Source organism: Pinus tabuliformis, chromosome 5_2 (assembly GCF_031772625.1).
Source record: "Pinus tabuliformis cultivar Carrire ecotype Pingquan chromosome 5_2, CPIR1, whole genome shotgun sequence".
NCBI lineage: Eukaryota > Viridiplantae > Streptophyta > Pinopsida > Pinales > Pinaceae > Pinus > Pinus tabuliformis.
The window spans coordinates 96,327,673-96,341,569 of record NC_142306.1 but is presented as its reverse complement, the minus strand read 5'-3'; positions in this window follow the sequence as shown (position 1 = coordinate 96,341,569).

Below are 13,897 nucleotides of genomic sequence, written 5' to 3'. Positions count from 1 at the left end.
AAGCTTGGTACCATGTGATGATGTCCCCAAACTGCTTGATGGTGTCTTTTTGATAACATACTCTTGCCTCCATAGCTTCCGAGTATATGGTTCTAGAACCCGTATCCAACTTGTCCTGAAGCATGTGCAACATGGTTTTAACCATAATAGGACCACCAATGTACTTTTACATGTTATGTGCACTCAACTCCAAGTCATCCCTGGTCGCCTCTCACCTTAACTGCTGCATGTACTTGTCGATCTCTAGCTGAAATTGTTTCTTGTGTCTAACATCGGTGAGGGAACCGATTGATGGGATCCTGTGCATTCTCACCATGATATTCAAACTCTTGTACAATCGTGCATATCAGGCATGTATGTTGGTGATGAATGGGGCGAGTTGTTCATAGTTCCAGATCAATATTTGGACTTTTTATTTCTTCATCTCTACTGAAGGCTTCGTCATCTTGGGCAAGTGACACAGAGCCCCTTTGTACCGCATTGTCCACTCCTACACATGCGTGATGATAGAGTGTATGTTCCTGATAATTTGAACAAACGCTTTGCTTCGTTGTTTTAAGCCATGCACATGGGCAAATAATTTATGCGCGGTGACAAATCCATTGTAGAGCTTCTGCATGGTAGTCTCAAGTGTTGATACTTCATCATGTATCGCATTCCTCATCTCTCCCATTATAGAAACTATGCTATACTCTATCAATTGTTCTGCCTCTTTCCTGGTAGCCTAGAAGTTCTTTTCCATTTGTTCATTCTCAGCCAAGAGGAACTTAACATTTGAGCTCGTTGATCTTGAATAGGTGAAGGTAGCATCGACAAGGGTAGCTAAATGATTTTTGACATCCGAAACTATCACCCTTTCTTTCATGAATGCAGATGACACGTGATCATCCGGAAAGTGCTTCCTCCACGCTTATACAATATTCTTCTACAACTTGTTAAATGATAGATTATACACATCCCTCAGTGGATCATCATCAAGTAGAACAACCTCTCCTTTCACACTCGGGACTAGTTCTGACATTGGAGATGGTGGAGATTGATAGGTGAACTCGAGTTATCTCAACATAAGGTTAGTGTCTTCATTATGTGGCTCTTTCCCCAGCTCCACGTCTATCACTTCCATCAGTTACTCAATCTATATGGGCATTTTTTGCTCTGTCATCACGCCTTGCCTTTCTTCTTGCTCTTGTTTCTACTTCTCTTCCCTTTCTCTCCTTCTTACCACCTTCTCTTCCTTCAAATTCTTCTATGTTTCCTACAACTTTAGTTTTTCTTCCTCTAGCCTTTGTATTTCTCTCTTCCTTCACTCTATCCTCTTTATTCATTGCTCCCTCTTTTCCTCTACTCCGAAAGCTGATTTCTCAGTGATAGGATCTTCTCCCATCTTGTATCTTTTCTCTGCCTCTGGGTTCTCGACAATATTCTTCGTAGCTTCATCATTTTCATATTTCAAGCTCATAATACCATATAACTTGATCCAAAAAGGAAGAGCGGGCCATGGTGCATTCGTCTTCTTGTGCAGTCGTGATGATAAACCTATGGAGAGGAGATATGAGACCTCTTGCATGACTAACTTTTCTATGGAATACCTTGGTAGAACATGGAGAGGCTTCTCTCTGCCAAACACACTGATAAATGGGCCACCAGGTGAGACATACCAATATGTAATGTTAAATATTGCCTCCATCGCTTCTCGGGACATGAAAGGTGGATCATGCTCAAAGATAAGCTTATACAATAGGATGATGAAATGGTAAATAAGTCTCGCCATTACTCCTCGGCAGTTGAAATAAAAAAAAAACTTGCAATAAATGTTGACGACAGTCTCTTTCGGTGTTCATGTCCATCTCATGCTAGGAAATGGTTGCCATGCATAGATTACATCCAGTAAGTATGTGGATATGTAGAATCTCACTTTCTCATCCTTGGGCAGATTCTTAGTGTTAGTCACATGGAGTTTCAGCTAATGAGCCATCAAGTCTGACCAGTTGAATGGAATTCCATCACTCACCAACTTTTCCAACACAACTATCGAATCTTCAGGAAAGGTCGATGTGCTTTCTTGACTGTATATTCGATAGGAAAATATGATCAAGAACTGGTAGGCCTTCCTTAGAGAATTTTTCTTGTAAACATGATTGAGTGTCTATTTGAAATTTTATGACTCTTTCACCTAGCACTTGACTATATCTCTCATGTTCACCTGAATGTGGGTGGCATAGAAAAGTGTGTCCATGTGTCTCATTGGCTGAGGTAAATGATACATATGATGAAATTTCTCTTCCCTGAATGTTGAAAGATCTATCCTATTGGCACTGCTCAATGTCATAGTGTCTCGATCTTTGTGTGATACAATCCAGCTAATAATATGTGCACATGGGTAGGTGGGGTACCTACATGCAACCTTGTATAAACCTGACCACTAGATATCGATATAAACCTATGAATCCTCTAAGTCTTCCTTGAAATACTCTATAAAATTGTCCTTGATTTGCTACCATGTCAACTTTCTGACCTTCTCAATGAACAATTGTGTGTCTACATAAACTGGTAGATTAACTAACATCTTCAAATATGCTTCCCCATTACTACTCTCGATAGTTTCCTTAGATGAAACTCTATTGGAGGCCATGTTTATTGTAACTTCTAGAGAGATTCTTAATAGTTGATGCACCTGGAGACAAAGAGGACACTCATGGCATGCCAATGCTAGCTTAAAACAAAAATCAAATTCAAGACAAGATCGAGCAACAAACTGAGCTAATGTTGGGATAGATTACAACATCTTGGTTCACAGAGGTGACTAGATTCTTGCTGGAACTGCACATTATGAAGTCCCATCAGTCAGTGTGGGAGGCTTGCTGAGTGGAACTATGCAATTCACACTTCAGTTTTGGCACATGCGAGGAGAGACTGCACATTGTGCAGTCTCAGTGCCCAAGACAGTGAGGCTGGCTCTTGGAACTACCAGTGCATAGTTGGAGCCAAGCCAGGGAAACCTTTGTGTAGTTCCAGATGCCAAGGAAAAGGTCTTGAGTTCCTAGAATGCGTAGTGCATGCAAGGGAAAGCGAGATCCGGGAAATGGGATCCCAGATCTACCCAAGGGGAGTGTGAAGTTAGGAAGATTGAAAGGATGGTGTGACGTTGAGTGCAGATCTGACTGAGTGGTGAACCATGCAAGTAAAACAAGTGCAGGAAACAACCAAACTAAAGGAAAATTGTAACATCCCTAGTTAAAAACTCATGTAAAAATATATAAGACCATGTTTGATGGGACACATATTCCAAGTTGAATGGTGGGCAAAATGTCCTGGTGGGTGTCATTTTGGTTATTATGGTAAAGGAAATCGACAAAGGAAATGGATAAGGATTTGGAAAGGAAAAATAGTATTTTGGCGCATTTATTTAATAAAATAATGGAAGTTAGGAGAAAATGGATGTCAAAGTTCACAAGTTTCCTGTGAGGAGGAAAATGAAGGAAAATAATGGAAAATGAAGAAAATAGAGGCCTCATTGATAAAAGGGCTTATGAGGATCAGTTGGAGGCTTGGTTATTGAATCTTTGTTCGTGAAGTTTTGGAGCTCTCTCTCTCTCTCTCTCTCACATATTCTTGGACACTTAGAGTTTTCTTGGAGCGCTCTTGGAGAGTGTGGCATTCTTGGAGTTTTGGAGCAAGAAGGAAAAGGAAGAGAAGGAAAGCATAAGAGGAAATTGGGATCAATAACTATACCAGGTTTCGCTTGCAGGTATCGAGTTGCATGTATGTTTTCCTTGCTAGTTTTGGCATCGATGACACATGCATGCAGTTTCTTTGTTATGACCTATAATTCCATGGAGGATTGTCTGGATTGACAGTGAATTTTCCTAGACTTGTCATTTCTTGGATAACCATGGTGTTTTGGGTTGATTTATTTGTTTTTATGGTTGGTTCTCATGTTTCCTTTAGCTTGGTTTGAGTTATTAGTTCCTGGAATCTTTATTAGACAAACACTCTGGAAGCCCTATAACGTCTTGGGTTGATTTAATAGTCCTAGAGCCTTGGTTGGACAAACACTCTGGAAGCCTTGTAACAACTTGGGTTGAGTTATTAATCCTAGATCCTTGGTTGGAAAAACACTTTGGAGCCCTTCATGGGTTTAGTTACTATTCCTATAGCCTTGGTTGGAAAAACGCTTTGCAACCCAGCAACAATTATCGGTTGAGTTACTAGTCCTCGATCATTGGTTGGACAAATAGTCTGTAGCCCGACAATAGTTATGGGTTGAGTTACTAGTCCTATAAGTTGGGTTGGAAAAAACACTCTAGAGCCCTGGAATGCTGGGATAGAGACCAATATGATGATGGTCTTGAGATGTCTGATCGTGAGGTCACATCACTGTTTCATGGGCTGAGGTGGTTGGCCTCTAGAAGCCCTAAATGGTTTGGATTGATGTGTTCTATAAGATCCCACATTCATGCTTGGAATATGGAATGGGGGTGAATGACTGAAGAGATATTTCTCTCAACCATTCTATGGTTGGGTGGAATGTGGAAGTCCCATCATGGGTTTGGACTTTGCATCATCAATATGAGGTTGTTTATCCTTGTATTTATATGATTACTATACTACATTATATGTGATTTATATACATGTGATTTCATTGGTATTTCTATTTCTATTATGTTTGTTATATATATGTTTCATGACAGTGGCTATATATGGATCTCATCATGTTTCTACTTGCATATGAATGAAGAATTTATTGATTGCCTGATCGACGAAACTGCAGCTAAAGTGATAAGGAAGAAAATCCTCATAGTGAATCTCAGATAAGTATGAGACCCCTATGCTTAGCTCTCTCATTTACACCTCTAGATTACATACTCATGATATGTTTGACAAAATTCCTATCATGGCTAGTAGGGGTCCAATCAAGGTCTTATTCAAGTAATTGTACTCATATTATTATTTCCATGTTATTTTACTATTCTAAAGGTGTCATACAATTCTCGGCAGTGACCTGGGCTCTCGGCTTGAAAATGTGGCTTAAATCCTGGCGATATTGGTACAAAATTGAGCAAGATAGTCGCTGGACATTGGCTGGCAGATATGTTAGAGCACTCAAAGGTCCCTGGACACTAGCATGCCCATAGCATGAGAGCATCGAGAGGTCAAGTGGTCCAAAATCTCAGCGGGAGCTAGGGGTTGATTAGTAACAAGGTTTTATTGGTTCCTAAGGATCCTAATGCCGATTTTAAATGTCTGTGTGGTGTGTTTCTATGAGTTCCACTTCCTTAATGTGACTTAGGAGGTCAAATCATATCATAGTGGCCTCTCGTTGCATGTTTACCTCGGTTTCCTGGTTGCTTGGGTAGATTTTGGAGGAGGGTGTTATAGAGTGAGGCTAGGGCAGCCTCTACATTGTTCCAGAAGCCAAGGCAGAGGCCTTGAGTTCCTAGAATGCATAGTGCATGCAAGCAAAAGTGAGATATGGGCAAGGGGAGCCCAAATTTGCCCAAGGGGAGTTTGAAATCAGGTAGATTTGAAGTATGGTGTGATGTTGAGTGAAAATCCAACTGAGTGATGAAACATGCAAGTAAAACAAGTGCAGGAATCAATCAAATTGAAGGAAAATGAAGCATGTGGAGAGAGTCGCCGCAACAATGATCGTTAGTGAAAAAACAAGGTAATGCATGCAACAATTGGGAAAGGAAATGAAAAAATTGAAACAACACTTCTACAAGCTCAAACAAGTTAAAACGTCAGGAGTTGTTCAACAAAATAAGTAAAACAACACTCTCACAAGCTAAACAAGGAAAAGTGATAGAAAAAGTGGTAAACGACTAGAAAAGCAGAACTTAGCCGGAAAAGCACCAAAGTTTCTTTGATCTCCTCGGGAGTGCTAGATCTCCAAGATCGAATGTGATCCACGTGAATATTGGTCTCCACCCACCAATTCCACTTGGACACCCACCATTGTTTCTTTCAGCTTTTCAGTTTCCTTAATTGTAGCACAATTTATTAATTTTGGCAGTTTTTTGGGTCCTAAGCTTCTAGAGCCATTTTGAGGCCCTGAACAAAGTTTTTTTGGAAATATACCACTTTCCAATAGGGTATCATGTGCATCAAATGGAGATAATATGACCAAGTCACAATCCTAGGAAATTGGTTTCCCAACTAACCCCAACAGGCACATAAACTCATGGTGTTACATCTCCTCAGGTTAGGGTTTTGGTTATTTAGGGTTTGTTCTTATTGTTCAATGCTAAAAAGACCCTTGAGCCTCATTGTAACGTATTTCAGAGGCATGTAACCTCCACATCTCTCCTGAGAGATAAGCTACCATCGCTCGAGCTAGTGTATTTCCATTTTTGTTTGTAAGCATATTTCAATATTTTACATTAATGAAATGAAGTATTATTTTTGTTGCTTATCTCTGTAATTTGTTGCATTCCTATTTATATCTAGATCAGTGGTATTAAAGTAGTTTTCTCTTTCTCTGTTTTTTCTTTGCATGTCCCCAACGAGGTCCGGATATAAGGAGTTAGGGGTTGAACTGGTCGAACCTTTGCAAGACCAGCCTCGCAAATCCTGACGGCTTCCCATGGAGGATGATAAGAAAGATGAGGGGGCAGGAGATCCTATCAAAATATTGCTCAAAGAATCCTTCAAGTGACAAAGGAATGCAATGATGGAAAAATTTTCCTAGATCCTTCAGTGGCTACCCAAGGGTGACGCATCTAATAGCTACTTTGGAAATGCCAGACCCTTTAAGGTACAAGTTAACTTTGAAATCCCCATATTTGAGGGTCAGATAGATGCAAATGTCGTAGATAAATGGTTATATATAATGGAAGGGTATTTTGTGTTCATGACTTTTCCATCGAGGAAAAGATTACTTTTTCTCTTCTCAAAGTAGCCCCCCACGTCAAGGACTGGTGGGAAACCTATTGTGAGCAGAAGGATGAAAGTACAACCTCACTATTTTTAGCCACACCCACTTGGAATTCATTTTGGGATGTCATCAAGGAGCAGTATTACCCTGTGAGAGGATATGATGATAAATACATAAAGTGGACCATGCTGCGGAAGGGAAGGGACCAAGACGTGCCAGAGTTTACCAATATTTTTCATACCATTTGCAAAAAGATGGGTATCAAGGATTTTGATCAGCATTTGGTACTCAAATATTGCAACTGCCTAGATAGGTACATCCAAGATGCGATGGAGTTTCTGGACATCTCCTCACTCGACAAGCCATACGGATACGTTGTCAAGATCGAGCAGAAGTTTAAATAAAAGAAGTGAGACTTTGGATTTGTGAATCCAAAGAACAAAGGACAAAGCCAAGGTGGGGTGACCCAAGACAACCCGTCAAACCAGCAAGAAAAGAACAACACCACAAAGTCAAAGAAGGACACAGGAAGGTGGTGTGAGTTCTAGAAGAGCCCTACTCATAGCACAAGTGAGTGTCGGGCCAAGCAGTCGTTGGTGGCTGAGTTGAAGGCTTCAAAATCACATGCATGTTCTGACCCTAAGTCAGAACCCAACAAGAGGAATGAAAAAGGGAAGCATATCATTGATGTGGAGCCCAATGCCACTGTTGCCATCGCTAAGATCTAGAATAGTGAGCCTGAAGATCCAGAGGAGGGGGAGTGTCTTTTCCACTCACAGATGTGGGTGAAGGGTTCGCCGCTACAGTTCATTGTTGACAGTGGGAGCCAAAAGAACCTAATTTCAATAGAGGTCATGAAGCGGTTGGGACTACGGACCATTCCACACCTACAACCATACAACATTGAGTGGCTTCACAAGGACGAGATCTTCGAGTCCGCCAACAGTGTTGCCTTCCCTATAACATCAAGTGCTTCACGTATGAGGTATTGTGTGATGTTGCACCTCTTGATGTTTGTGATGTATTATTAGGCCAACCATACTTGTGGAAGCAACATACTATGTATGAGTCAAGGCCTCGCGTTGTTATTATTTCTTTGTGTAATACATTGTATAGGATATCGGAGGTAGCCCCACCTACTACCACTTCTTTGATCTCTACTAAGAAAGGAAATAAGATCAACTCCCAGACTAGGAAATTTATTTTCTTTTTGGTTCGCTCTCAAAGTAAGGGGAAGATTGTAGCCACATCCATGGCCCCTAGGAAGGGTTCCTCCACGAAGCAGAAGTAGCTGGATACGATCATAAAAGGATATAGGGACATCTTCTCCTCACCGACAAGGGTACCATTACACTGCCAGGTCAAGCATTCATTCGATCTGACTCTCAGAGCACCTCTACCCAACGGGCCAACATATCACCGTTCCATTTTGGAAAATGCCAAGCACAAGCAACAACATGATCAACATTAGGTTTCACACAAGTTTCAGGTGGGCAACAAAGTTTGGTTGCATTTGAAGAAAGAATGCCTTACCAAAGCCCATCGGAAGCTCAGACCACTCCGATATGGTCCTTACACCATTAAAAAAGATGTGGGAAACAATGCTTTAGATCACAACATTCCCCCATTCCTTGGCTTGCACCAAGTTTTCAATGTGGCTTGGAAGTAGTTTCCAAAATAACTCAAGTGCATCCTTTAAACTGCTAAAAATAGATCCCTATTTTCTAGGGATTCATTTTTTCTTTTTGCTTTTTTCTTTTTAAATAAAAGTTTCCATGCATTTTCCAGAGAGATTGTGTAGTTATGGGAAGGATTGGGCAACTCATTGGCTCATGCACTGAACAAATTCTGAGAAAGAGGCTTCTGTGCAATTTATGGGATGAGTGGCTTTGGGGTTCCTTTCATTCTCTACATAATTTGCTAGCTAGAGGCTTCCTATCAACTAGAGCTATGCAATTTTGGAGTTTAAGGCTCACTGTTAGCTTAGACTACCCAATTCCTCAGGGAAAGGTTGGTTGTCCTCAAGGATTATGTAGTTCTCTAAGGAAATCCCTAAACTGGATGAAAACCAAGTCAAGATATCGGCTTGTGGGTTAGACAGTAAATCAAGTAAGAAAATATAAGCCATGATGCAAAGTATGAGGCTTAATCAAAGCACAAGTACCTGGATTAGTGCAAGATGAGCTGTTTTGATTTTGACGGGAGGCTCCAAAATGAAACATAGGAAAAAAGTTGGAGGTTTCTACTGACTTTACTTCATCAACCCGGGGTTCATACAAGCTTGGAGGTGACAGTGCTATATACACAAATAGATGTAATTGGTATACTCTTTTTCACTACTGAGGTGGGATGATAGATCGCTAAGGTTTCTCAAGCTAGACTTCTATTGACTAGAAGAATTTTGATTACCAACTCGAGAGGGGAAATTTACCCTAATTGGGAGAAAAAAAGTGCTCCCTGTTGCAAGAATGAAATATTGAAAAATGCTTGCAAAATAACATGACATCCTCTATCTACTTGCTATCATACCTTGCTTACAAAAAAACCTACTTTAACAAATGTGATGTTTTAACTAATCTAAGCATGAAATCTTATCTAGAGAGTACTAACTGTTGCGTGCATGAATAAATACAAAGAACTCTTTTTCTTTTATGTTTTTTCTTGAACAATGTAGACGCTAATCTTTATTTGTTCTTTGGAAGGTAAGACAAGTGTGGAGGAAGAGGATTAAAATGGTTATTATGTCTTGGAGGCCAAGTAGGGGCCTAATCCTGGCTTAGTGATGATTTTTCTCAATTCGGGCTCAAAACAGGCTGCTACAAGGTTTCCTACAGGATCCCCTATTTTACTACAGGAACAATATGAAAGCTTAGGGAGTGGTCTAGAAGGTTGGATAGAGCTTTGAAAAGGTGAATAAGGAGGGAATAAGGCATGGAAGTGTTAGGCACTTAGAACTCAGGCAAAAGCTTTAAGATGGTTGGATTTGCTCAATGGAAATGGAAAGTTTTCCTTATAAAACAAGAATTCGAATTGAGACCTTAGTGATTTTTGGAAATCATGGGTGGATATGGCTTGGATGAGGATGATGAGATGAGGTCTCCCTGCAATGTAGAAACTACTACAACAACACATGTTGTTGTTGGAATTTATACATAAATTCATCTAAAAACAAGAAGGGTTTACTCAAATAGAAGAAAACTAAATTATCACCATTTATTTGCTAAGTTCATGCATAGAAGTTCTTGAGACCAATATAAAAGAGATATGAAATTAGTGAAAAACCTCAGAGATAAGAAATAACAATTCCAACTTATCCTATGAAACTAAAATATAATGACCTAATTAGCAAGAAAACCATAGATTACGCAATAAAAAAGAATTCTGTCTTTTTGGGTTGGATGGGAAGTGTGCCTGAAAGAGAGAAATGAGGTTAAAACCACTTGTTGTCAGCCTTTCTGGAATATATTCTTATCGCTACAACGCTACTGTTAGAACTATCCACAAATGGAAGCAAACTAATTAAACCTACCAATACTTGCAAATTAACAACACCAAAATCAGTTTAGCAACTAACTATGAGTATAACCTAAGCATACATATACAACAAGAGGAACCTCTACTGCTAGGGTTCGTCCCTAACCCAAGAGCTTCAACCCTTTGAGTAAACTCAATGCTGGATCAAGGGAATGTTGCTCATTTTCATTAAAATATCATAAATGCACAAGTCTACTTGGTTACAATGCTTCAACTAGAAATTTTTTTATCTATCTTGAACAAAAAATATGAATACTAATGAGGCTTTACGCCTCTTGATTTATACAACTAGAGTTACCAAAAACTTCCTTAAATTTAGGGAGGCTTGGCTCCCAATCTCGAGATCAACTGGTCTTCAACTGTCAATGTCTTGGCTGCCAAAGAACTTCATGACTCGGCTGCTTGCAGCTCCGAGCTGATGAGATTTGATTAAGCAATCTTCAAGTGAGTGAGGAGTTAAGGAAGGAGATCGTGTCTTCTAGAATCCCTCTTGCTTGTCTTCATTCAAGTTCCTGCACTTTAATTAGCCAAAATTTTCTCCAAAACCTGCAATCAATGAACATTAGACCACTAGACATGACATCTCATTTTACTCTCCTCATTAAGCAAAGCATAATTAAAACATGTAAAGAATGATGAAAAACGTTGATTTTAGTAAGTTGGAGGTGCATTAAGGTCCATATAATTTACCCATTGATGAGCCTCATCACCATGGAATGTGCAAAATTTAGAGTGGGAGGGTGATAATAATAAGGAGTTGGGCCAGCAAATAAAAAAGGAAACGCATATAAAGGCCATCTCGCCAACCACGTCATGCCCACTACCACAAGAGGAAATAAAAGGACATGGCTCTACTCTAGTTGCATCGATGCACATTCCAAAAATAATTAGAGTGGCTTATTAAGGCATCGAGGGTCGAGCTAGCTACTACCAAGGGCTCCCTATTGATCTATAGATGAGCTATAGAGTTGATTTGCAGGTGTTATAGGATGAGGCAAATTTGCTACAGGATTGTAGAGGAGGTGCTATAAGATTGAGCCGAGAGGTGAAAGAGGGTCCAATTCAATGAGAAGCTTCCTCAAAACTTCCAAAAACATAAAAAAATCATACCCAAAGGGGTAAGTGACATATTTTCTCCTCACTCCCGATGAAATTATTGAGTAAAATTCTTCCTACTACAAGTATCCTGTAGCAAACCCCTATAGAATTGATTTCTTTTGAAAAGATTGTTCTTTTTACATGAGGAAAGCAAGGTCATAGTATAGGTAAACCATTCTGAGTCTTGGAACATAATTCTCCCCTCTATTAATAGAAAATAGGCACCAACATCCTCACCCTACCTTGAAACCCTAGACTTCTCATAACAAAATTCTTCACAAAAAATTCCTTGGAATAATTTGAGAAAACTGCAATAGGAACCATAGGGGGAGGTTTCAATAGAAGGGAAACCATAGAAAAAAAAATAATCCAATAGCATCCCCCTATGATATATATCTTCCTAAGTGAGCAATGGATGGGTTTCTTTGAAACATTGAAAGGGTATGATGATGAGATAACCCTAGAATTTTCCATGACCCTCCACTCTCAAGCAAAAGACAGTGCCACCAATGTTGTAAGTGCACTTGACATCAATTTGAATGCAAAAATAATTAGTAGAGTGACCACCATACCTCTAGGATTATAATGGGGCAAGGAAGATAGAACAAAAGCCATCACATCCAAGAGAAGTTTCTTCCTCCCTGAAGAGAAACATGTTGAAGAAAAAATGGAGTGAGAAGAGAGAGCCTCCATTACCCTTGGGACGAAGTGGCTTATAACATCCTCAAGTACATATCTTATTAAGGGAGGTTAAGTGTTGTATATTCCTATCAATTTAGAATTCTCTATGAGCTAAGGTTCCAAACTTATTTCCCATTCCAAGCAAACTCAATGTTCCACATTTCTTCCTTTAGTCCATAATCGAAATGAGCTAGAGGGTGAGGGAAGGGAAGCACTAATAAATTTCTCATCATGGCCTCATAAGGCTCATTTTTAAGGATCCTTAAGTTGTCTTAAAAGTCCTATGTTGTTGAATGACTTTTTCGACATGGATATGAAGGCCATCATTCAAACACAAGCCCAAACCCTTACACAACATGAAGAGACCGCAAATCTGGTGTTGGGGATAAGAAAGAGGAAGAAGGAGAGACTAAAGAACAAGAGGAAGAGGTTGAAGAGAAGCTAGAAGAGGTTGAAGGAGAAGCTTAAGAGGAGGATAAGGAAGGATTAGGAGAAAAAAAAATCATAAAAAGAGACACCTGGAGATCCCTCTAGATCTTAGAAGAAAGGAAATTAATAGAGGCATAAAATAAGACTCTCAGAGTGGAATACAAAAAAACAGGTGGTTGCTACTCTGGTAGCCCTTAGAACACATGTCAAACCCAAGAGAAGGCAGCGAAGGAAAGGTCCCTTATATTTTAAAATAAGAAATAAAACCATAATCAAATAAGGGAAGCCTCAACCTCCCTCAATAGTTTCGATCATAATTGATGAAGCAATTAGCCACTAAGAGGAAGGATTGGAATGAGAAAAAAGGAAAATTGAGGAAGCCACCTCCCATAAAGCCAAGGGTAAACCACCTTGGACACACATGAGAATTCCAACCCCTAGGGAAGTCACAACTAAAAAACTCAAGGCACAAATGAAACTGCTACAGGAGAAAACTAAGCTACTACAGGAAGGAACATAACTGCTACAGGAAAGAAAAAAGTTGCTACAGGATGAAGAAAAAGTGCTACAAGAAGGGATAACAACTACTCAAGAGGAGGGATAAGGTACACAAGGACTCCAAGATCCGAATCCACAACCTAATATTGGATCCTATTACAAATTTATTGAGGAAGGGAGAATTATGCCTACAAAATTTTCAATTCCATTCTTGTTTTAGTTAGAAAAAGAGATAGAAAATGGCGGTAGCAGTGACATTAATAACAAACAAACCGATAGCATAGAAATGTTGTTAAATAACATTGAAATCATCTCGTTTAATTCAACCAGCACTTCAGGAGAAAGCGCAGAATTGTTTTGTGGTAAAAATGGCGGTGGCAAAGAAATTAATACGAAACAAACCGGTAGCATTGAAATGTTGGAGAGAAATATTGAGAGCAGAACGTTTAAATCGACCAGCATTGCAGGTATTAATATTGACAGCGCATGTGAGACAGATGGAAATTCTAATAATAATTTAATTGGTAACTCCATTAAGAATAATGAGTATGAAATTATAAACGCAGAGGTGTTTTATGGTGAACCTAATCCAGAAGCATCAAATAGGATTATCATAGATAATAATTATTCCCTGGGCAAGGCCGAGAATAAAAACAAGGTGGATAGTTTCGAAATGATGCATGTCTCCAGAAATGATGCGCATTACAGAAAATTATTTGAGGGGGTAAAAAGGCTAGAATCAAACTCTAAAAATGCCAGTTTCCAAAAAGATGTGGTAAA